The 19763-nt window shown below is 40.0% G+C and overlaps 1 long non-coding RNA gene across 1 annotated transcript in view; it reads right to left on the reverse strand.

Annotated features, from left to right (window-relative positions):
• LOC115067496 overlaps positions 1-10547 on the reverse strand; it is a 58361-nt gene extending 47814 nt beyond the window's left edge. The window contains exon 1 of the long non-coding RNA XR_003846906.1: positions 10470-10547. This is a non-coding gene — a long non-coding RNA (uncharacterized LOC115067496). The remainder of the gene's footprint in view (positions 1-10469) is intronic.
• Between the last annotated feature and the right edge of the window lie 9216 nt (positions 10548-19763).

A 19763-nucleotide genomic window follows, 5' to 3' on the forward strand; every position in this document is an offset into this window, starting at 1 on the left:
AGGTAAAATAGTGATAGGCTAGATTTGATTTGTGACTTCAAAAAAGCTTTAAAGGTTCTACATTGCTTTCTGAACTCTCCCAGCTTAGGCTTGCAGAGGCAGCCCATCGCAATTCTACCCTTTCTTGTTCTCCGCCTTCATCTCCTGCTACATCCCCCAGTCACACTCCAGCCTTGAATACCTGTCAGTCTTCAGACCTGCCATCCATTTTACATCTCCATGACCAACCTGCTGTTCTACCAGTTTGGAAATCTCCCTTCCTATCTCCATTCCTCCACCTCCAAAATTCAAGGCAGCTTTCTTTCTCTGTCTCTGTCTCTGTCTCTGTCTCTGTCTCTCCCTCCCTCCCTCCCTCTCTCTCTGGAATTCCCCATGTCCTACGAGATGAGCTGCTCCTCTGTGCTCTTACAGAACCCTACACACACACACACACACACACACACACACACACACACACACTGCACCTGTAACACTACTGAAATGGTCTGCTTATCTGCCTCCATTATTTTGTGAGCTTCTTGACTACACAATATCTTAGATGGCTCTCATCCAAGCTCCCAAAACAACATATGCACAGTATATAACACCTGTATAGAGTAGATGAGCAAATTAAGACTGGTGTTCTAGTAAAGTAACGATTACATGGAAGAATGAGAAGAGAAAATGTGGCTGAGATTATAGTGCCTGATAAGGAAGCATTTGAATCGGTCTTTATGAGATGGTAGCTGTATTATGGTTCTCCTGAGAAATGGAACCAATAAAGTAGAGAGAAGGGAGAGAGAGAAAAGAGGGGAGGTGGGAGATGGAAAGGAAAGGGAAAGAGGCAGGGGAAGTAGGAGGGAGACTAAGCCTGAGACTATGAGGAATTGGCTCACATGAATATAGAGACCGAGAAGACCCATGATTTGTGGTCTGGAAACTGGAGACCCAGAAAAGGTGGTGGTGTAGTTTCAGTACAAGTCCAGGTCTGAGAACCAGAACTGAAAGTGTGAGTACTAGTTCAAGCCAAAGGCCAAAGGACTGGACAGTAGATGGTATGCATGTCAATCCAACTACAGAAGACCCACATCCCCAGTCAAGGAAACAGAGAATTCTCACTTCTTACATCCTTTTGTTATATTCAAGTTCTCCGTGGATTTCAAGACACCCATCCACACTGGGGACGATAATGTTCCTTAGTTTATAGACTCAAACCTCTCCCATAAATATCCGGACACATGGAAGGTAAACATATGTTTAACCATGTATCTGGGCATCATGTGGCCTAGTCAAGTTAACAAATAAAATTAACCATAACACAGTACAACTCTGATCAATGGTTATATGCAGAGGACTTCCCCAAAAGAAAAGGTTTAAGGAAAGTCCCTAGAATGAACTTCTAGACTATGATAAATAAACCTTTTGTGACTATAGGGAAGAAACATGGATGGAAATGACACTGTCGGTGAAACTGTGGCCCTCAGAGGACACAAGCCATTCCATCTATTCTCAAACACTTCTAACTAAAAATACTTCAGCAATTAGCATTTCCAGCTCCTTGTTGTTTTGTGTTTCTTCTTATTCATTCATAATTGGCCACTAATAGCCTACACCAAATACATCTATGTGTTCCGAGAAATGAATAAAAACAGAGAAAGGAAATCAGCATGAAGAGAAAATAGGAGGAAACTGCACTCAGGTACACCAAGCAGACTTTGGTGCATGTGCCTGTATCAGAGCAGGGACCATGCCATCAGTAAGTAGTTTGATTATTTCTACATTTATTTTTTAACATGCTCACTGTTTGTTAAATATTCTTACATAAAAGTACAATGCTCATCAATTTAGAATGCTGAAACAGAGATCCCTGGAGGTACTCAGGACCACCTTAGGAAGGAAGTCTTTGTCTCACATGCTTTGAACTTCACCTTAAAAACCAGTGGCATTGCTAACAAGTCAGCGATCTCTGAGGGATGGTATTGAACTTGGCTGCATCACACAAGAATAGGAATGAAGAACCATCCACCATTGTGTCCCCTGCCTCAGGTGCCAGCTCATTATTTTCTGCACACCTGTTACAGGAAAGACATTGTTCTTGGCACAAAGAGAAATGTTTGGATGAATGGTATGATCCAGGACTCCAAGCACACACACAGTATGTGGCCTAGATGTGTACATGACAACGGCTGAATGTGACTAATGTATAGGAAGTGAGGCATGGACGAAAAAAGAGTCAGTCACTAACCACACTATGAGAAATGGGGGAAAGCTACACAGCAGGGCCAAAAAGGACTCCTAAGAAAAGTCTCATCTACTTCTGTAATTTTAAAAAACTTTTTATAAGTGACATGTACATTGTGAAAATGTCAGTAACACAGATAAGCAAAAACAAAAGAACCACAAACCATTGTTTTGTATGTCATTCATTTATGAGACTTTTTTCAAGCAACATGTTATTTACCTGATATTTATATTTATAAACAGGTGCACCATCAAGATACAGAAGTATAAACAGAACCATGCCCATCTCATTCCACCCTCCATTACCTCAGACCAAATCAGAAGCAGCCACTGTTACCAGCTTTTTGCAATCTTTGCATAAAAATTCTATAAATTCATGAGCATATATTTTTTAGATAAATAGTAATGTTGCATACAGTTTTATGCCTTGCTTTTCTGTCTATAATCAATAAAATCATATCCCTGCCTTGTTCATGTCAGTGGCTACAATGTTCCACTGTTTGGATACACAATACTGTATTCATACAGTCCCTTTTAATAGATATTCAGAATATTCCCAACCTTTTATTTCAGAATTGTTAGATATCTTAAAATATAAGTATGCACACCTTTGTGACGAACTTTTTTTAGGAAAAAGCACTACAGGAAGAATTCTAAAGCCAACGGATATGCATACTCTAAAATACAATAGATACTACCCTCTGTCTGGGTGATCCTAATTTCCACACCTGCAACCACAGATAAAAATGCCTGTTTCCATCCTTAGTTCACCCAGCCAGATGTTTCCTATTCCTCTCCCAACCCACACACCTTGTACACAGGTGAGGTCACATGACTAGTTCTAGCCAATGGAAGGTAGGACAGTGAACAGAACTATGTGCATTACATCCAGGCCAAGGTGACTGGGAGGAAACTGAATGTCCTCCACCCTATTTTGCATCTCCATCAACTGGAAACAGAAGAATTCAAGGTGCTATGAACTGGTGGAGTCTTATGTTAGAAGGAAGCTGAGTACCAGAGCCATCATATGGAGAAAGGCTGTCTAGAAAAAAAAAAATGGACTATTCTATTTCTATTAAGCCACTGAAGTGTTGGCACTTGTTATAACAACTTGATACACTAAGATGCCTTTTTAAATCTAAAATCCAAGATCAAGGGACTGGAGAGATGGTTCAGTGGTTAAGAGCACTTGGTGCTCTTACAAAGGACCTGGGTTCAGTTCCCAGCACCAACATAGCAGCTCACAATGGTGCACAACTCCAGTTTCAGGGGATCCAAAGCCCTCTTCTGGACTCTGAGACACTGGGCATACATGTGATACACTTATATACATCCAGGCAAAACATTCATACATATAAAAAATAAATATAATAAATCTTTAAAATTCCAGATCTGGAGTTCTGAGGATACATTTAGGAAATGTTGCTCAAGTATGTCAAAGTCAACTTTCCTAGTTAACAATGGCACTGGCTCTTATAAAAATAGTCACTTCCTGGATGACCAAGAGCTGCTCTCTTTTATTGGGGGGGTGCTGTTTTGAGACACAGTCTCCCTATAGCCCCAGCTGGCCTGGAACTCACTATATAGACCAAGCTGGCCTTGATCTCATCAAGAATCACCGTCTCTGCCTCCTAAGTGCTGGGATAAGCCCGGCATGGTAGAGCACACCTTTAGTCCCAGGAGAGGAGAGGCATGGTAGAGGCACACCTTTAGTCCCCCTGAGGCAGGTAAATCTCTGTTAGATCAAGACCAGCCTTGTCTACATAGCAAGTTCCAGGCCAGCTGGGGCTACAGGGATACCCTGCCTCTGGAAAATAATAATAATAATAATAATAATAATAATAATAATAATAAATAAAGGAAAAATAATAATAATAATAATAATAATAATAATAATAATAATAATATTAATGCTTCCCAGACTTTAAATAGCCTTACATTTCTAATGTAAACTATGTTCACTAGCATATTTTATTTTTTGTATGTTGTTGAATGCTGTAATAAACACAACAAAATAATAAATTTGAGAATTCCTTAAACATGGTTTATAATTTTAAATTCTCATACAGAAAATAGAATGTATTAATAGGTCCTCCAAAGAACAAACTTGTCATTTGGAAAAGCAAATGAATGAGAATCACACAATCCAGTTCAAAAGCAAAAGGAAACCGAATGAAAAGGAAAAAACTAGACCACATAAGAAAAACTGATAACCAAAACATAGTACAAGAAAACTTCCCTGGGGAAAAGACTAGAGCTGCCAAGTCAGAAAGACCCACTGAGTCCTGGACAGGAAAAACAAAAAAGTCACACACCTTGATATACCCTGGAGAAATTTCTAGATGGCAGAATAAAGAAAAGGCATAATCTTTCATAAATAAAGAACAGGTAACGTACAAAAGGAGCAAGCGGTTAGGTTCTTTATGCCCCTGTAAAACAGGGCCAGTGATCATACTTCACTTTTACGGTGAGCTGGAAGCAAAATCTGAGTAACATACGGAAGAGCCTGGCATATAAAGTCCCTCTACGTCCATGTGCTAACAGTGAGTCCAAACTGCATTAACTGCCAATGCCTGAACCTTCCCCAAAAGCACAGCAGATAACACTAAATGTTTGAAGAACTAAACCACCTCAAATGGGAGCTTAGCCTCATACGAGTGAGAAGTGAACCTGGGATGGGCAGGAGGAATCTCACTGACAACAGTTTTTTGGTCTAGAGCTCAGAAATATTGAAGATAAAAGGGCTGTGGGTTCTACTGTGGGATGTGAACTCAGTAGACTCCTTTAAAGCCAGTGGAGTCACTCCTACGATAGAGTCTATTAACATCCAAGATCTCTGAAAAGAAAATGCTGTGGACTTGCGGCTGCCTGAGCTGAATGTCGTCAGAGTTTTTTTCATTTGCACAAGTGTTGTCTGATCATATCTACACAGGCAGACTAACTGTATACAAGGAACACCAGGTCCTCACTTGCAGAGAATATACATACATAGGTCATCCCAATTTACATGATCCAGAAAGACAGTCTAATGTCTTACTCTAACATAAGAAACCGATCTTACTAAAACCAGTCCCAAATCTCCCCTTTCCTCTGTGTTTAGGCCCTATTTTAAAAAATCTAAAAGCCAACTTTTAATATTGTCAATTGTGACGGTTTGAATGAGGCTCCAAGTATTTGGACACTATGTTCGCAAGTGGCGCTCTCTGTAGAGGCTTTAGGAGTGGCCTTGCTGGAGGAAGCAAGACACCTGGGGCAGGCTTTGAGGGTTCTTAGGCCTTGCCACATTTCCAGTCCCTCTACTTTCTGTGCCTGCTTGAAGATATGAACGCTCCTCTTTCTGCTCTGGCCACTGTGCCTCCTCACCTCTGATCCCTCTGGAACCCTTCCTTCTCTAAGTTGCCTTGGTCATGGTGTCTTATCACAGAAACAGAAAAGTAACTAATACACCAATCATGTAAAATTGGATAATACTTTAACTTACTTTAGTCACTTAATTTATAATTTCACAAATGCAAACGCTAGCACATATATGCAAGGACTTTTGAATTACTCCCATTTTCTCTGCTGAGGCTTTCTCGGTGACTGCCTTTTAGAGAAAATAACACACTTTTCACTTTTTTTCCTTTTTCTTGAATTTTTGTGTATTTCATACACAGCATCTTAATCACCTTTATCTGCACCTTCCATGTATTCTGTCATTTCTGTTAAGGCCTATCAGGTCAAATTAGTGTACCCAGACTTCCCTCAGTGCAAGTTCATCCACTGGGGTCTAGTCAGCCTATCTATAGCCTCTTCCTTAAAGATCAACTCTTCCTCACCCAGCAGAAAAGAAAGCAGTTACATGACCAGAGAGGCAGAGACTGGAGTAAGGCTGTCACAAGCCAAGGGATGTCAACAGCAGCCAAAGCTGGAAGGCTTCCCAGAGCCTGGCCTATAGAGTTCTGGCTTCCAGGGCTGTGGGAATAAATTCCTGTTGTACTGAGTCACTTAGTTTACAGCACTTTGATACAGCAACCACAGGAAACTAGTACAGTGGCAATGGTATTTTGGTAGGGATTCCTGTTCCCTCCTGTCATTCCATCCCCATTTGCTCTAGTTTACTAGTTCTGTTAACCTTTCTGAGTCTCCAAATGCTCACCACTGCCTCTCAGAGTTCTTAAGAATTTATGAGAACACATAAATGAAAACACTCAGAATATTATAAAAACTTATTCAAATATAAACTATTATCTATACTTTACCTAGAATTTTATTATTTTTATTTTAAATGTATGAATGTATTGCCTGCATGTATGTAAGTGCACCTGTGTCATGCAATGCCAGGGAGGTCAGAAAAGGGTGTTGGATTCCCCTGGAACTGGAGTTAGGATGGTTGTTAGCCTATGGGTGCTAGGAATCAAACCCAGGTCCTGTGGAAGAGCAGCCAATGCTCTTAACCACTGAGCCATCTCTCTAGCCCTTTACCTGGAATTTTAAATGAGACTGGGCCCTCTACTCAAGCTGTTTTCAGGCACCTTTTGCACAAATCAATACTTGCCTAATTTCAGAAATGTCACCATCATATGGATTCTTAGTGTCCACTTTTACTTACAGAATTCAGCTGCCACTGAAGTACATAGTCTTTCTTTAGTACTAGGACTTAGTGAGGGTCAGCTACCACTCACCTTCTCCAAGTTTCACTCTGCCAGTCTTAACTGCTGTCACACTAATTCAGCAGAGTCATCATCTAACTGGCTTATCACTCCCATGCATATTAATAAATTATTCTGAACTAATATGCTTTCAACAATATCTGTGAACTCACTTAACATAATCGTAATTCTCTACCTGACCTAAATTATTCCATACTGAATTTCTCTTAGCTAAAAATGAGCCATTAATAACCTCTTCCTCCTATTTCTGGTTTTCCCCATTGGGTGGATTCTGATCTTCTTCCAGACCTAGTTCTTCTTTCCTGAAATTAAGTATATTTATAAAGTATAAACATAAACTATGTGAGCACCAAAAAATTAGTTTCAGAACCACACACTCTCATTCTGTCTGTGCACACATAAAGTGCACACTTTTATTTCCTAGGGAATTATTCCATTACTATACCATAATAAACAGCACCAAGCATTTAAAACATTATAGAAAGGCGCTGGGCATGGTAGCACACACCTTTAATTCCATCACTCAGGAGGCAGAGGCAGGCAGATCTCTGTAGATTGAGGCCAGCCTGGTCTACAAAGTGAGTTCCAGGCCAGCTGGAGCTACAGGATACCCTGTCTCAAAATAAACCAAACAAACAAAAAAAGTAAATAAATGATATGCTGATAAACGCAATCTTGTGTCAGAGTTTACTTTCTTATACCTTGGCCACTCTTTTTTGTTTTGGAGACAAATTCATTAAAATATTTTCTAAATATATTACAGAATATCTGAAAAATCATATTCTCTGAAATTTTGCCTCTTTGGAAATCTTTAAGTAAAACTAAAATAATTCTTCCCAAACAGAAATTAAAACAAAGACATAACTGGGGCCAGCAAGATGGCCTACTGAGTAAAGGTGCTTGCTATCAAGCCTGACAACCTGAGTTTGATCCCAGAATCCACATGGTAGAAGTAGAAAATCAATTTCCATGAGTTGTCTTCTGACCTTCACAGGAAAGCTGTGACATGCACAGACCCACACAGATACACATACACTCAATAAATAAATAAATAAATAAATAAATAAATAAATAAATAAACAGGAAATGAATGAATAAATAGTGTAATTTTAAAAAGAAAACTGATTTTTTAAAATATATTTTATTTATTATTTTATGTGTTTGGGTGTAGTGCCTGCATGTAGGTAAGTGCACCTGTGTTGTGCAATGACCACAGAGGACAGAAGAGGTTGTCTGATCCCCTGGAACTAGATTTACAGACAGTTGTTAGCTGCCATGTGGATGCTGGGTATCAAACCCGGGTCTTCTGCAAGAACAGTCAGTGTCCTGGAGTGAGCCATCTCTCCAGCCCCCAAGAAAATTGATTTTTTTTTTTTGAAAAACATAATTGGGATTTTAAGACTTATCAGTTACTATCACTATTATCAACAACCTACAGCCACAAAATGAGATGTCTTTCAAGAATCCATTAGGTCCTCCTCCTGAACCACTGAATCTTGGGAAACTTGCTATTTTAGTGTACTTAATTTCATGGCCTTTCCATAGATAGTAATTAAATAACTTCTAAGATGAAAATTGAGCATCTGTTTTTCAGAATCACCCCTAAAAATTTCTAATCAAAGTTCATACTTAGGAAATCTATAGCCACTATTTTGCATGAATATAGATGAATACTACTATACGGCACTCCCCTCAACTTTTAAAAACATTTTAACTTTTTTACACTTATTTGTCTGTGTATATGTATGTGTGTGTGTGCATGTGTGTGCTATGGCACAGCTGTGGAGATCAATGAACAACTTGCAGGAGTTGGTTCTCTCCTTCCACCACGTGGATTCCAGGGATTGAACTTGGGTCATCAGGCTTGGCAACAAGTGTCTTCACCCACTGAGACATCATGCCGACCCTCCCCACAGCTGCTAATAGCACTGCTCTCCCTATAAATGGAATTATAAAGGTACCCACTGAATCACTTCAATCTAATAAGCTTAGCAATATCAGTCTTCCAATCTCATGATCACTACACAGCCTTCAGAAAAGTAAACCCTGAGCCTCTTCTGACAACTGTAGCCTCTACATTTGTTTAATGAGCCTTTATTCTAAGAAATGGGTTAGCTCTCCTAATAACGAAATCCTGAGCTTAAGATCTTAACCCCAGATCTTCAGAATTTCTCTTCAGAAACAGACATCTTAGAAATTGTCCACTGGGCACTCACCACAGCCAAGTGTCGAATCTTGCCCCTCACCACTAGAGGGGGTATTTCACTTTCTCCTAATTTAGCTGACCAGAATTTCTGGTCCAACAAGAAATAAATCTCAATACTGACACCCTGACCTTTATTTCCCTTGTGATACTGTATGGCCCTCCTCTTCCTCCTCCTCCTCCTTCTCCTCCTCCTCCTCCTCCTCTTCCTCCTCCTCCTCTTCTTACTACTACACTCCTCTACTCCCATTGCTGGCCCCACACCTGTTTCTCCCCCTGAGCCACCTGTTCCTCCTCCTCCTCTTCCTCCTCCTCCTCTTCCTCCTCCTCCTGTTCTTCCTTCTCTCTCCTCCTCCTCTTCTTCCTCTTTTTCCTCCTCCTCCTGCTCCTCTTGCTCCTCCTCCTCCTGCTCCTCTTCCTCCTCCCCCTCTTCTTCTTCCCCCTGCTCCCCCTCCTCCTCCCTCCTTCTCCTCTTCTTCTTCAGGATGTAGGTGATCAATAAATACAATTCTTAATTACTACTTTTATTATTGTCCCACATCATGCCCCACCTCCTCTCTTCAAACAGACTAACAAGCTACACAGAGTTCATTCTAAAGACCCTAACATTAGTTCACTGGAAAATAATCATAAAACCTAACGAGCTTTACTAGCTTTTTCTTTTAAGTTTTTTTTTTCTTTCATTTACTAGGCTCATAATAGTATTTCATTTAAGTAACAATAACTTAAAAAAAATTAGACAGATATTAGTAACACATTTTAAAGAAACACAATGCCAGGCCTGGAGAGATAGCTCAGCAGTTAAGAGCACTGGTTTCTCTTGCAGAGTACCTGGGTTCAATTCCCAGCACCCATATGGTAGCTAACAACCATCTGTGACTCCAGTTCCAGGGGATCCAACACCCTGTTCTGACCTCCGTAGGCACTGCACGACACAGGTGCACCTACCTACATGCAGGCAATGCACTCATACACATAATATAAAATTTAAAAAAAAGAAACACAATGCCTTATGGGATTTGTCCCTAAGATTTCAGGTAGCAAATGGTAAGCCACAGTGAAGACCCCCAGCCCATGTCTGGGTCCACTTACTCTGTGCTTTGAGTGAACGTGGCTAGGTGAGAAACTGACCAAATGGCAAGCCGCTTTTCCTTGCAGTTACCACACTGATCTACAACAAATAGCTGACAGTGTTTATTAGAATCCTTCCTTACATTCCTAGGAAACATTGTATACTACATTTATCACCCAGCCCCTAAGTGAGGAAGGAATGGATGAGAAAAAGGGGGTGAAGGAAGAGAAGGAAACAAAGCTATCAAACAATCTTGAAGCCAGGCATAAGTCATCAAGTATCCAAGCCCTAAGACCCAAGGTCAAAGCACAAGATACTCAACCCCAAAGGCTGCCATGGAGATGGTTATTGATTGGTTTCCTGCCGGTTTCTGTGAAGAATTTGTTCTGCAACATGATCCCTGAGAAAAGACAATGGCAAGAAATGGCCAGTTAGAATCTGCATCCAAGTTATGAAGTCAGAAGACAGAGGGAAGAACTCTGATAAGAAACCTATCACAATAAAATCAAAAGCACATGACCTGGATCTGCTTGAAACTCAGGATGCTTTGGCTACAAGCTGCAAGGTCCCTGATCATGCTGGCTTACACAACAAGGAACTGTGTTATCTTACAGAACTGGAAGTTCAGAGGCACAATGCAATCAGCAGTTCCACAAGGTCAACCTCAGGTTTCTGCCTTCTCTCTGTTCAGACATCTTTCAGACTAATTCTATCTCAAAGCAGCTTCTTAGTGACCCAAGATGGCTAGAATAGTTTGAGTCACCATACTCAGAGAAATCAGAATTAAGAGAAGATACTGCCTCTGTCTTCTCCCTCTTTTAAGGTCAAGGAACCTTTCCTAAAAGTCTTCACCCATTGGGGGACCCTGATGCTAAGGCTGTAGTCCTCCATGTCCGGATAGCTCTAAGGGGCTCGGCGCTATATGGAAGGATTCCTTTTCTCAGCGGGGACCTCCTGCTCTCTGACTTACCTGGAAAGTGCCACCAAGCACAGACGCCTGACCTTATTTGGAACATGACCTTTGGCATAGTTACCTGCAATAAAACTGTCCCCAGTTTTTTTCTACATGATAATTAGGCATTGCCATATAGTCAGATGATAGGTTCCCCCTACCACATGTAAATAAAGTGTACTATGAGCACCTATCAGCTGAAGCTTTGGCTGCTGCCTCCACACTATATTTTCCCTGACCCCCACTGAATAAATGGAGCTGTATCACTGAATCTGACTTCCTGGAAAATTCTTTTCTGTAGTGCTCACTGGCCGTCCTGAACCCATTCGTTGCTTCTGCTCCCTCTGTCCTCATGGATGGGTGGCCAACGGCCCTTGAGGGGAGGGAGAGACCCACATTCACCAACATCCCCACTCACTTTCTTTCACATTTTATTATCCAGAATAATTTTCAGGTCATACCTGACCCTTCACTGGCAAAGGAAATAGGCTTACCTATGCTAGTTTAGACTAATCATCTGGAACAGAGTGAATGTTGGGTGTCAATCATACATACGGTGGGTAACTTACAGTGATGAGTATTCCTGTGACATCGTCTTTACTCCCTAACAAGTCCATAATTTTATTACTCTACTTCTATTATCTTAATGAGGAGGCCTTTGCTTTGCCTGAAACTCAGATTACTAATTTGCTCACATCCCATATTTACCATCATAAACGTTTATCATATCTAAGACATTTTACTGTGACTTTCTTGATCAATCTGCTTTTAAGAAACAATATAATAGACCCAAGAACGGCAAATAGGTTTGTCTCCCACAGCAACTCCAAAGCTACTAGAGCCCCATTTTGAGAATGATTCAAAGAGGAGTTTGAATCCTATAAGAAACAAGCATTACTGATAACTATACATACTACATACTGAAGCTTAGGCACAACACATAACATAAATTTGACAACCTTGTTTCAGAAAAAAAAATCTCTGCTTTTCTTTCACAATAGGTGCAGTGGTACAGACCTATCATCTGCATTTGAAAGACTGACACAGGATGTCTCAAGTTGAAGACCAGCCTAGACTGCACAGCAAGACTCTTTCTCTAAGAGTAGTAACTTCCCTCCATTATACATGGACTTCTCTGTAGCAAGCCTCATTCACTGGAATGCAGACCCCCTTCCCTTGTGTTTACTCTCTCATTTAAATTATGGACACATAACATACATCAAGAAGGAACTTCAAAAATATTTTATACATAATGAGAGTTCCACAGGAATTCTCAAACTGGCCCCCTTTGGAAGCTCTATGGAAAGGCTTGGCAGAATGGCTTTATTTGCAAATGGTTCCACTTCCAGCAAGCAGGTCTATCTTGAGGGTCCAGGTTGGATGCCTGCTAAAGCAAAATTGAAGGACAGAAGGGAAGAGAACAGCAAACTACTAAAACCTAACTAAAAGTGGGAACCAAAGGCAAAAGGAACCAAACTTAATCTTGGGAAAAGGTGACTACATAATATTTGGAGAATGCTGAAATGCAGAGATGATGTATAAAATGCATTTAATGACAGAGAAGAATAATCATCATTATTCTTGGTGAGCTGATTTGTAGTTTTCTTGTGTCCTGTTCCTTATCTGTATTTTCTGAGTGTCCTGTACTGTACAAGCATGACCTTTTTAATGAAGGAAAAAGAAAAGAACTCAGCAAACATGTTTTTATCTTACCGTTAGATGCTTTGATCATTCTAACTAGCCTCTCCTGCCTTTTAGTTAAGATCACTCTTGTCCAACTGCTGAGCACCTTTAACTTTTTGATACCACAAGCAACAACATTCTGTTATAGCTAAAAGTTAAAATAAAAATTAGAAAAATGCCTAGGAAATGAGTCAAAAGTCTTTGATCACTCCCATAATGCACTAATACTTCTCAAAACCTAATAACTTAAGATACACGTTTTTTATCAAATCATTGTTTTAACCAAGTTTTCCAGTTCGTCAGTTTGCTTTCAACTAAAGTGTATTTGACCAAAATTTAACAAAAATAACTTCTAAGTCAGACTGGTACTGGGCAGAATATACCACCAGCATCAGAGGGAACTCTGAAGGCTGAGATAACAAACGGGATCAAAAAGTAAGGTTCAAAAATAAAGAACAGGCAAGGTGGCCTGGGCGGGTTTGGAAGGGAAAGATGCCTGCGGCAGTGGTTCAAAGTAGAAGAGAGTCTTTTATCCAAGAGCACTGAAACAAGTCAGGAATGGAGTAAATTCAGTTCTAGCTACTGGCCTGGCACTCTCTCCTTGTACGACAAACCTGGGCTACAGTTCTATAGGTGACAAAACTTAATCTGCTTCTGATTCAAGTGAGAGACTTCATTCCATCCATTTGCAATCATATTCCCAGATCAGTGAGAAGAAACAGTTCTAGAGCTGGCCACTACAGAACAAGCTTGACAGGGCTGCATTATGGCTCATTTTGGTTCCACTGAAAACCACAGGAGGTGATATCCCATGGCTGATGAGGAAAATGAGCACAAAGAGAAACATTCCACCCTGGGCAGCCTCAGGAAAGAAGGATGCAGGGAGCACAATGCAGCTTCTAGAGTACTGGTTAGCAGTAATCAGAGAGCCAGGGGGCACCTCTGGTTTGAACATCTTATACTTACTATATCAGGAGTGGTGACCCACACCTTGAATCTCAATGCTCAGGAGGCACAGCCAAGTGGATCTCTGTGAGATAAGAGGCCAGCCTGGTCTACATAGCAAGGGAAAAAAATAACCTTATACTTAGAGATTCCTTTCTAACCAATTACTGCTCCATGAAAACTGGAAAGCTTTCTGGGAAGCCTGTATCCATTCATCAACTGACTGCCAGGATGCTGGAGCTGCAGAGGAAGACAGAGGAAACATGGTGAAAGACATCTGCAGAAGGTGTTCTATGGGAGGAAAAGCGGGACTGTATTCATATTTAGTCACAGCAAAGAAGCTGTGAAAAAAAACAAGTGGATGAATCAGTCTTGTTTCAATAAGCAACAAACAGTATAGAGGCAGACTATTGACAAACGGTGCTGAAGCAACTGAATAGCCACTTGGAAAAAAACACTAAGTTGGATCTATTCCACACTATACACGAAGACAAATGGATCAAATATTTAAATCTAAAATATAAATGACAAATATATAAAAGCCAAGATGAAAGAATCCCCTCATAAACTTGGAGTAGAGTAGGTTTTTCTAACTGATGAAAGCCAGACACCATAAAAGACTGACAAATCCAACTATGTATGTTTTAAAAGTACATAACAGTAAGAGCATAAGTAATGTTGAAAGACAAAGGAAAAACTAGAGGAAAACCGTGCAACTCATATTCCTCAGGGCAAAGCTCCATGTTAAAACAGCAACTGTAGTGATGTCTAAGCCCCTGCACCTCTAAAACATGCAAAGGAGAGATTTCATGAAAGAGGAAAGAGAAATGGCGCTTAAATATATGAAAAGATATTCACACTTACTCATAAGAGAAACAGAAATTAAAACCACACTAACAGTTTTCACTTACCAGCCTGAAAAAAATCCAAAGGTTAAATAATGTACTTTCTTAGCAAGACTATGAGTAATTATGCATTTGCCTATATTTCTGGTGAGGTATAAACTTTACAACCTCTATGGAGGGCAATTTAGCATTATTTATCAAACTGTTATATTTTCTATTTGGCCCAGGAATCCCACTTCTAGGAATTTACCCTACAAATATACTACAAATATACTTACACAAGTATGAAGTCATCTTTACAGCATAAGAGTTTAATGTAATATTACTTTTAACAGCAGACTGAAATGTTCCAAGATGTCCATCAGTATGGAACTGGCTAAATAAATAATAATGTACTCAACACAGAGATATGGAAGAGATTTCTAACACACATTATTAAGTGGAACATGTCTAAGGCTTTTCCCACTGGTACAGAACTGATTCCAATATCTACTATTAGGTGAAAAGGACAGAATGGTATGTAAACACACCCACTGGTATGACAAAAGAAAACTGAATTCATATCTACACCAGCTTTGAAATGTATTTTAAAATTCTGGAAAAGTTGGGCATTGGTGTTCGCTGTAATCCCAGCACTTGGGAAGCTGAGGCAGGATTGTCACAATCTAGAGACCAGCCTGGGCTACAGTGTAAGAACCTGTCTCAGGAGAAAACACAGTCCCTAGAAGAATGGTAATTCAGTAGTTGGGAGAACAGGTGAAAAGGAAACTTTTCACTCCTAAATGCCTAGTTGTTTGTATTATGTAACTCTATCTCCTTTTTGAAAATTAAATCATATTTAAATAGTGATATAGCCCCAATTCAAGAACCTAGTTAGTCAATATTCTATAGTGTACAGCCTCAAAGTCTATAAATGGCATGAAGACAAGTGACTTGGAGGCCTTGAAGACTCAGGTGAGAAAGCATAGTGAGAGTCACCACTGGAAGTCTGAATACAGCAAATGAAGAGATTACTGCTGAAAACACTCTATTTACCAAGGTTAGAGATGGTGAAGAAAAGAAGAACACAATCTTGAGAAAGTATCAGCAAAAATAGCACACAAAACAAAGAGATAAGGGGCTGGAGAGGTGGCTCAGAGGTTAAGAGTACTGGCTGCTCTTGCAGAGGACCTGGGTTCTATTCCTAGCACCCACATGGTAGCTAACAACCATCTGTAATTCCAGTCCCAAGGGATCTGATGCCCTCTTCTGACCTCTGAGGGCAATGCACAACACAGGTGCACTTACACGCAGGCAATACACTCATATACATAAAATAAAAATAATAAAATATTTAAAGAAGAAATAAGTCAGAGATGAATTCTTGAGGCTTGGGGGTAGGATCAGAACTTAGTGCAGAGGCTAGGGAGATGGTTCAATGCATGCCACACACAAGTATGGGAACTTTGGTTCTGATCCCCAGAACCAAGTAGAAAGCCACATTGAACATCTATAATCCCCAAGCTGGGAGAAGGCAGAAACATAGTCATCCGCCATGCTCATTGGCCCCTAGCTTAGCCAAATCAATGAGCTCCAGGTTCAGTGAGGCACTGTCTCAGAGAAATAAGGTAGAAAGAAACAGAACTCTGAACTCCATCCAACACATGCACACACCCAAACTAAGACATACATACTCCCCCACACACACACAGAGAGAGAGAGAGAGAGAGAGAGAGAGAGAGAGAGAGAGAGTGAAAATAGCACACTCTCTTTAAATACCTGAATTCGCTCTAAGTATACATACAGATGTGAGTGTACATCAATAAAAAAAAAAAGACAGACATACACCCCCACACACACACAGAGAGAGAGAGAGAGAGAGAGAGAGAGAGAGAGAGAGAGAGAGAAAGTAGTACAATTCCTTTGAATACCTGAATTGGTTCTAAGTTTAAATACAGATGTCAGTGTATGCAACTCAGGAGCACTGCCCTCAACTGGGGCAGCCAGCAGTCTCTGCAGGCTGATAATGGCATGGGTGATTGGAAAAGGCTCACTCTGCACCTTTTATACATCACTGAACTGTGAGTGAAATGACCTCAGAAAGTTAATATGGCCACAAGCCTGGTAAAGAGAAAGAAAACAGAATGTTTTGGTTAAACATCTTGAAAACTGGTTTCATGAATTCAGCAAATGTTTACAGAGCACTTATTCTGATGAAGAACTGCTCTAAAGACTCAGTAAATTCATCAAAAGAGATAGTCATTCCACAGAACCCAGAGATCCAAGACACTTGAAACAAGAAGGCATCTTTAAGAGTCTGAGATAAGCACCTCTCAAAAAATGTTTTAAAAAATTTAAAGGTCATTTAAAAATTCAATTTTACAACTGTAAAAAACTGTTGAGATTATGGTAAATAGATCACAAATTTTAATCCAATCTTTCCATTGTTTTTTTAAGGATGGTGAGTTAATAAGTGAATTTAAAATAAAAATTATTTTCAAAAATTAGAAAAAAATGAGGCAGTTTATTCAATTTTTCTACACTCAAATAGCAGAAATCTTTAAAATATGGCTTTCTATTCTCCTTACCACAATTGATAAAACAGGAAAACATAACTGGAAACAAGAACTAATTTAGAACAGATGTCAGGGAAGAATTTTTCCAGTACTGAACTATAAACATGCGGAATAAATACTGGAAAATGTATTATGGTTAAAAAGAAATCAGAATCAGTTACTAATTACATGATCTAAGTAGGAAACCAGATACCTAAATATGTTGAACAGGCTTTTTAAAAACAACCCTAAATTAATGGGCAAACTGTCTTTACTATCCAAACTTGACTTAAACAATACAGAAACCTACAATCTACTAAAATTCAAATTCTATTTGAGGCCAATAAAGCTGGCTCTTATTTATCCAAAAGATGAGTCTAACTACAAAACTAACAAGTTCACAAATAGAATTCACTGTACTCTTCCTGACCGCTCTGCCAACATTTCTTCCACTTAAAATCCTCTTGGTAGTTCCCTGTGACCTGCCTTTATATTTCCCTTTCCCTGCTCAACACTGGACAAGAGACGTAAAGACGTAAATCCCGTTCCACCATTACCAGCCCTTCTCTAGGAAAAGCCAGAGGACAGCTCTGTCCTGGCTGTCACTCTTGAGGAACAGCTAATGCTAAGCATGAAGGAAGGATCAAAAAGGGACCAAAGGAGCAAACAACAGAATCAGCTCCAAGAAAGTTTGCTAGTTTGTATGGTCAATTTGTGACTCATCCATATACAGATAAAATGTTCAAAGACAAATTCCTAGACTAAATTAAAAAGTGACTTTTGGACTGTCCAGGTTTCTGCTCATTTCTACTTTACGGACAGAGAAAGGACTGTAATGTGGTCACTATATTAACTCTCTCTGTGATCCTGTTCACTCAATGGCTGGAGTTCATTACCATACAAGCCAAACAGTTTAACACAATATTACTACCAATATTACATTACTACTAGAAGCCACATGTGTTACAGACAAGAGTTAATGAGCCTTCTGACCATGGCAGTCCAGTAATGACTTAGGAGACTAGGACAGGGCTGACTCATGATTCACAGGATTTAACTGTGAAGCATTCAACCATAGGACCTAAAAGATCATAAAGGGAACCCAAAACTATCATTTTACAATCATATTTAGTCCCCTAAGAGATTAATTTACCCAAGGTTGGGCAGCTTCAAGGTAGCAAACCCAGCCCCAGGCCTTGGAAGAACAGCTAAGAGCTCTCATTCTAGGAGGCTGAAGGAGCTGAATTTGTATGTGAGGCTTTTTCATACCTGGGATAATGGGTAAGAGCTGGGCAGCTAGCTAAAACCTAAACTGACTTAGTATATACATGAGCAATAACTTTTCCCTTCCAAATTATTGTGGTCTCCCAGGTACCAGTGATTGGTGAAAACACAACTAAGGAATTAGACTATCCTTTTAGCCATATTAGAAGCCTGTTCTGACTATTATTACTACAGGTGAGTGGGAAACCATTTAAATAGACTGTAGAATATTATTAGTACTTACACTATTAAGTAATCACTCACCTCAAGTTTGTACTTTTTACTAAAATTTTCTGTATACAGAAAGTCTTCCTTGATCTTTTCTTTTGTTCGTTACAGCAAGATTTAATGTCCCAATTCACATGAGTTTCTAACAAATCATAATTCCCAAATCTTTTTGCCACTTCACCTCTGCATATAACTGAGTGGTAAACAAGTTGATTTCAAGAATTTCTGCATTTAACTGGCTGTACATACATACCATGGTTCCCAATTCTCTAAATATTAAAATGTTTTCCCCAAAGAAGATATTAACACTTGCTAGCCTACAGCATCCAGTTCATTACTAAAAGAAAGCAGGAGAAGACAAAGCACAAATCAAGAGGGAAGAACCTAGAAGAAGAGTCAAATCAAAAGTCTGCCAGGAAAAAAAATCATAGCAGACCTGCCTACGCAACAGGCCAAACTGCCATTTCCTTGTGTCACCAGGCAGCTGTCTGTACTTCTGGCGGGCACCTTGACAGCTATGTTCGATCAGGAATATGAAAAGTTCAGATAAAGAAAACAGTGTGACCTCATATGCATTCATGCCAAGAACACCCTATCCATATATTGGCTGCTATGTATACTTGAGTTACATGGGGCATGTTTTATGGATTTTTGTTATCTGAAAATGTTGAATGTTTTCAGGTCCCACAAAAATTTCAGAGATGTGTGAGGCAGGTTTTTTAAGCTAATGACTTGACAGGGTTGTAGGTTATAAACAAAGGAGAATGGGGGGCTGGAGAGATGGCTCAGTGGTTAAGAGCACTGACTGCTCTGGCAGAGGACCCGGGTTCGAGTCCCAGCAGCCACATGGTAGCTAAAAACCGTCCTTAACTCCAGTTCCAGGGGAATCCAAAGCCCTCTTCTGACCTCCAAAGCACTGCATAACACGGGTGCACTTACATACATACAGGCAACACATTCATACACATAAAGATAATAAAAAAAAATTTAAAACAAAGAGAAAATAAGCCGGGCATGGTGGTGCATGCCTTTAATCCCAGCACTTGGGAGGCAGGGGCAGGGAGATCTCTGTGAGTTCGAGGCCAGCCTGGTCTACATAGCGAGTTCCAGGTCACCTGGGGCTACAGGGAGACCCTGTCTCAAAAAGACCAAAAAAAAAGAGAGAG

This window comes from Nannospalax galili, unplaced genomic scaffold, assembly GCF_000622305.1.
Source record: "Nannospalax galili isolate Female #2095 unplaced genomic scaffold, S.galili_v1.0 scaffold125, whole genome shotgun sequence".
Classification (NCBI taxonomy): domain Eukaryota; kingdom Metazoa; phylum Chordata; class Mammalia; order Rodentia; family Spalacidae; genus Nannospalax; species Nannospalax galili.